Here is a 6,367-nt window from a genome sequence, read left to right on the forward strand (position 1 = left end):
TTCATGATTAACCTCGCAAAATTTTGAGTTCAAGTTAGACTTGTTAAAGATATAGAGTTTCACTACTTGTTAAATTTAGACTAAATAAAAATAATTTTGTTTAAAAAAATGATAATGATGCCTACCAAGCATCTTAATTACTACGTTATTGTATAAGAAGTTGCAGTAGAGCTCTTCTATTATCCAAAAAAGTTAAACTTTATCAATAGGTGATAATTTTTATATTTATCCAAAAAAAGCCACGTTTAGGATCTTAATATAGAATTCATTCAAGTTTTTTTTTTTTTTTTATCAATGTTTGAGTTTGAGTTTGAGTTTAAGTTAGACTTGTTAAAAAAATAGAGTTTCACTCCTTATTAAGTTTGGACTAAACAAAAATAATTTTGTTTTAAAAAAATGATAATGATGAGTTGGAGTTTAAGTTGGACTTGTTAGAGAAATAGAATTTTACTCCTTGTTAAATTTGGACTAGCAAAAAATAATTTTATTTAAAAAATGATGAATTTGAGTTTAAGTTGGACTTCTTAGAGACATAGAGTTTCACTCCTTATTAAGTTTAGACTAAACAAAAATAATTTTATTTAAATATTGTGCTGACATGGAAAATTGTGAACAAAAATAATTTTGTTTAAAAAAATGATAATGATGAGTTTGAGTTTAAATTGGACTTATTAGAGAGATAGAGTTTCACTCCTTGTTAAGTTTGGACTAAACAAAAATAATTTTATTTAAATAAAATGATAACTTTATTTAAATATTGTGCTGACATGAAAAAGTATGAGAGTTTCAGAGGCTTCGGTTGTATATATTTTTATTTAAATATTGTGCTGACGTGAAAAAAAGAGTTTCACTCCTTTCTAAATTTTGACTAACAAAAAATAATTTTATTTAAAAAATGATATAAAAATCGTAATTTATTTTGAATAAGCTCTCAAAAATTTATTTTGAATAAAAAGATGCACTGTTAGTGAGCTAATATGCCAGCTTTTTTTATACATTTACTATTATCATTCGGTAGGATGTGTAAGTGCACAATTGCACCTGGACCCAAAGACAATCACGGGCTCAGGCCCAATGAGCCTTAAACAATGAAACTTGTAGAGTGTGGGTTTGAAATCTAGATTAGAAGTACTGGGACGTGAGCCGAGGATTACTTCTGTATTATTTCTCTTTCTTTCTTAAAGGTTACAATTCTTTTTTTTTCTTCTATTTCTTCCTCCCCCCTCCCTTTGGCCTTCACCCCCTTTAAATACTTCCTTCCTTGATGCCTTTTGGCTAGTGACTAGAAGTTTCAGCCCTACTGTTCAGGGGTCACTTCCCCATTAATGCGGCCAGGAAGGTAGATGCAGAGTCTTTAATGCGGAGGTGGCAGCCTTTGCTCTTGATATTTTCTTTAACACTGGTGCATCGAGAAGGTTCAGGGTTTCCCCCTTTAACCATTAGTCTTTCTAGAGTTGTGCTTTGACCTTCATAATGAAATTTTGAATTCTCTTGGGCTTGTCCGAGGAGAAGCTCGTCCGAGGCTGCACCCTCGGACCCTCGGCGTATGGGCCAATTTGTAAAGTTCAATTCTGGAGCAGGTCGGCCCTCCATGCTACAGTCCAAAGGCCCATATGCCCACTTGGGCCATTTTACACCTCACAATAGCCCCTCAAAACTCTATTTTTCATCATCCGAGGAGAAAAAAATAAGGTTTTGATTCAACGAGAACCTACCCCACACGTTTTGTAAACAGCTGCACGTGTGGAAACCGTTTCGCATTCCAGAGGATGCCACTTGGCGGTTTGATTTTCAAAAACGCGCGCATTTATTACCGTAAGTTACACCTTGTCCCCCGCGTTCAACGATGAGATGAGCATCCAACGGCCCTTGTTACTCCATGAAAATTTGGGCGGGACACATGTAATTTCGAGACCGCTTCCCGCACGTCGTGACGCTTCGGGAACCTGCACCTTCATTTATTTCTCCAGAGGCTAATCCCATCAAAACATCAGCAATCACCTTTTGTCTGCAGAAATCCGTGGAAGTTTGCACAACTTGAAATTTGTAAGTCCTCATTTCTTTTCTCTTAACCCTTTCTCCTCGGACCCTGTCCTCGGCTACCCTTATAACAGTTCTCACTCTTAGAACTTAGTTTTTCGTTTCTTTCTAATGGGAAAGTTTAAATGTCTAGTTGATACCGCCGCTAGGATGGAAGGCTTTAGAGCCAAGTATCGTATTCCCAGCGACGTAGGTTTAGAATACTGCCCGGCGGAAGCCGTGGCCGGTTCTAGGAAGGCTGGAGAGGTTATCATCCCAATGGTAGCCTTCGTAGAAGGTGGGATGACCCTCCCAATGAAGCCTGTGACCAGGGAGTACCTCCGCAACCACCGGTTGTGTCCCAATCAGTGCGCCCCAAACGTTTTTAGAGTTTTGGGTAGCGTCGACGCTCTAAACGAGCAAATGGGTCTGAACCTCACCTGGCATGATGTCGTCTTTATGTACGAATGCCACAAACTCACTAGAGTAGGTTACTACATCAAATCCCGCTCCAGCGTAGTTAGGTTGATCTCCTATTTGCCCAAATCAATAAAGGTGGGCATATGGGCCTTTGGACTGTAGCATGGAGGGTCAACCTGCTCCAGAATTGAACTTTACGAATTGGCCCATACGCCGAAGGTCCGAGGGTGCAGCCGAGGACGAGCTTCTCCTCGGACAAGCCCAAGAGAATTCAAAGCTTCATTATGAAGGTCAAAGCACAACTCTAGAAAGACTAATGGTTAAAGGGGGAAACCCTGAACCTTCTCGATGCACCAGTGTTAAAGAAAATATCAAGAGCAAAGGCTGCCACCTCCGCATTAAAGACTCTGCATCTACCTTCCTGGCTGCATTAATGGGGAAGTGACCCCTGAACAGTAGGGCTGAAACTTCTAGTCACTAGCTAAAAGGCATCAAGGAAGGAAGTATTTAAAGGGGGTGAAGGCCAAAGGGAGGGGGGAGGAAGAAACAGAAGAAAAAAAAAGAATTGTAACCTTTAAGAAAGAAAGAGAAATAATACAGAAGTAATCCTCGGCTCACGTCCGAGGAGGTCTATTTGCCATTATCGTTTATTATTTACAAGTGTTTGTAACTTTTAGTCTGTTATCAAGTTCCCAGTACTTCTAATCTAGATTTCAAGCCCACACTCTACAAGTTTCATTGTTTAAGGCTCATTGGGCCTGACCCCGTGATTGTCTTTGGGTCCAGGTGCAATTGTGCACTTACAGGATGCATGCTTCATGAAAATTTATATGTAAGCTAATATATTTTTAAAAATAATTAAAGTAAAATTATTAAATAAATATTAATAATAAATTATAAATTATAAAATAAGTAAATAGTTCTATTAAAAAAATTGCTTTAATTTTCTTTAGAGAATTTTAATTTATAGCATCTGTTCCTAATAATAACTCTTTATCATCAAATCAAGACATCAATCAATTTTTCATGTAAGTGATGATCGAACTCTAAATCTCTTACTTAAGTTCTGATTGTTTAGAGTTTGGATTTTAACTTAAATGGGTGTCCATTGTTTTGTTTCTTTATAGTAAACTTCTTTTAGCATAATATTTCGTACACAAATTTAGAAACAAAGAGCAGTAAGTAAGATGAATTTATAAGATTAAAATATAAGCATAAGTTGCATCTCGGGAAAAAAAATGAAAAAAATATAACAACATGGGGTGTATTGTGTGTGATTTAATTATAAGGATGACTTTAATGGTTAAGAGAGATTATATCAAAAATCGATGGCTATATATATATAGTGGTAATAGACTATTAGTTGGAGTAGAAATTAAATTTCTAATACTTAGATAATAAAGTTTTATCTAAATTAAATTATTGTTAAATATTATCCCTTAGCCAAGAAACTTGCAACTTAATATTCTGAAGAAAAAATATTAATTTAATAGAATTTTAGTTTATTTAAATTAAATAGCTATTAAATGTTATCCCTTAATTTGAGGAAATATAATATAACAAATAATATAAAATCAATTTACTAATTAGTTATTCTTAAAATGTTGATAATAGATTTTTAATTAGAGTAAAAGTCAAAATGTGTTTTTTTTATTAGAAAGAAAATGTGGGTTGTTGTCTAGGATTTAAGTTTAGAATTTTTTATAATAGACTTTTAGTTTGAATAGAATTCTTATTTATTGAAATATTTAAATTTAGAATTTTTTATAATAAACTTTTAGTTTAAATAGAATTTAAATTTTTTGAAATTTAAATGATAAAGTTTTGTCTAAATTAAACAATTGTTAAATATTATCCCCTAATTTGAGGAAATATATCATAAAAAATTATATAAAATTAATTTACTAATTAATTGTTCTTAAAATATTAATAAAAAACTTTTAGTCAGAGTGAAAGGCAAAACGTGGGATTTTTTTTTAAGAAAGAAAATGTGAGTTATTGTATGTGATTTAAGTTTAGAATTTTTTATAATAGACTTTCAGTTTGAATATAATTTGAATTTGTTGAAACTTAAATCATAAATTTTTACCAGAATTAAATAGTTGTTAAATATTATCCCTTAATTTCAGGAAAAATATCCTAACAAATAATATTAAATTAATTTACTAATTAGCAAAAGTAACCTTTGATAATGGTGTTGGAAAAATTCGGAAGCAACACAAGAATCTACTTCATTCATGAGCGATAACATATAACTTTGAGTTCTAGAACAAAGAACTGATAATATACCTTGATGCAGTGAAATTCAAAAATAAGACTTGAGAATATCATCAATCTTCACCCCAATTTCACATAGTGCCCAAGATGGGTGATCTTTCAATCAGTTCTTAAGTACGTTAATTTTCCAAAAAGAAAAGTGTATTCAAAAGCTACTGTAGAGAAAATCTGTTTTCTCTTCTTTTTATCATATGCACATATTAACTATCTTAGCAGTTACTTTATTTAGCAACTCTTATTAAATAAAATAATCGATTATCTAATTGGGTTAACCTTTTGGGCCAGGCCAATTGGGCTTAAGTGTGTGGCTTAGGATGGGACCAAAAGAACTAATAAGGCTCTAACTCTAATGGGCTTTAGATCTATCTATCAATTCTTGACATACCCAAAGTTACCATTAATTATATAACAAGAACCATTATGGAAATATAATTGCACTCTAGGCCTTATTAGTGATTATATCTCAAGACTCTAATATGATATCATTTAACCCCTCCATGAAATATCCATATTGAATAAAGTCATAATGAACTGTCACTTTATAAACAACCATTTTATTCCTTGAGTACCTGGTTTAATCTTTTAGTTATTCATATTTATGAAATATAATTTCAATAAATACAAATTTTAGCAACTCCTTACTAAAGTGGCCAGCTCTGAATAACCAGTTCCCATTAAATTTTTCTCAAGGGGATATTTCGTGTCTCTATAAAAAGAGATTATGGATTTCAACTTGAGAATATGTGTTCCCTCAATACTACATGTAGTTATCCAACATATTGAGGTTTTGACTGTTAAATTAGATCCAACTCTTGATATATTAAAGTAACCTATATTTCATGATCAGATTCACTATCCTTTCAGGATTGAGAGTTTATGAAATTAAAAGTCGTGAGATTAATCATTCAGGTGAAAATTTTTAATTAAATAATTAATCTCACAGCGCTTCACTTCAATATGTCTTACACACTCAAGACATATCAATACATCAACTAGAAGTCTCCGCTTCCATGATCAAGACAAACCATCTTAGTTGATATGTTATAGTCTTCGTAGATGAAACGCTCAATTTCATCACCAACTACGAACTACATTTTGAGTTTAAAAGAAACTTGTGATTTCTATCTTTTGTAACTAAATCACATACAATGCATCTCAATGACTATAATAATGTCCAATTAGTTCATTTACAAATAGTCTCATAAAATTAAACAATTTAATTATTTAACATGTCAATAAATTGGATTTTAGAACATAAACAGTAACAATCTCCCTCTTGCCCTCAAAGACAATTTTGCGTGTATCTGACACTTACTTCCCTTTAGAGTAAATCATAGTCACTCTAAGGCAAGGTCTGGAAAGAAGTTTCAGCTAGATTTATGGCATAAATTATCTTTTCTACTACTATATCCCACGTGCTCATATTTCTCTAATGAGATAATACTTACGCTTAATGTGTATTCTCCTAAGATATTTGAGTATATGCTTTGCTTCTACTAAATTAAGTAATCCTGGATTTTAATTGATATTTGCTTACAATGCCCACTGCAAAATAGATATTTGGCCAAGCATATAACATAGCATAATTGAGACTTCCTATTAACATGGTATACGGAACAGTCTTCATATGCTCTTTCTTTTATAAGTATTC

This window comes from Castanea sativa, chromosome 5 (assembly GCF_040712315.1).
Source record: "Castanea sativa cultivar Marrone di Chiusa Pesio chromosome 5, ASM4071231v1".
Classification (NCBI taxonomy): Eukaryota; Viridiplantae; Streptophyta; class Magnoliopsida; order Fagales; family Fagaceae; genus Castanea; species Castanea sativa.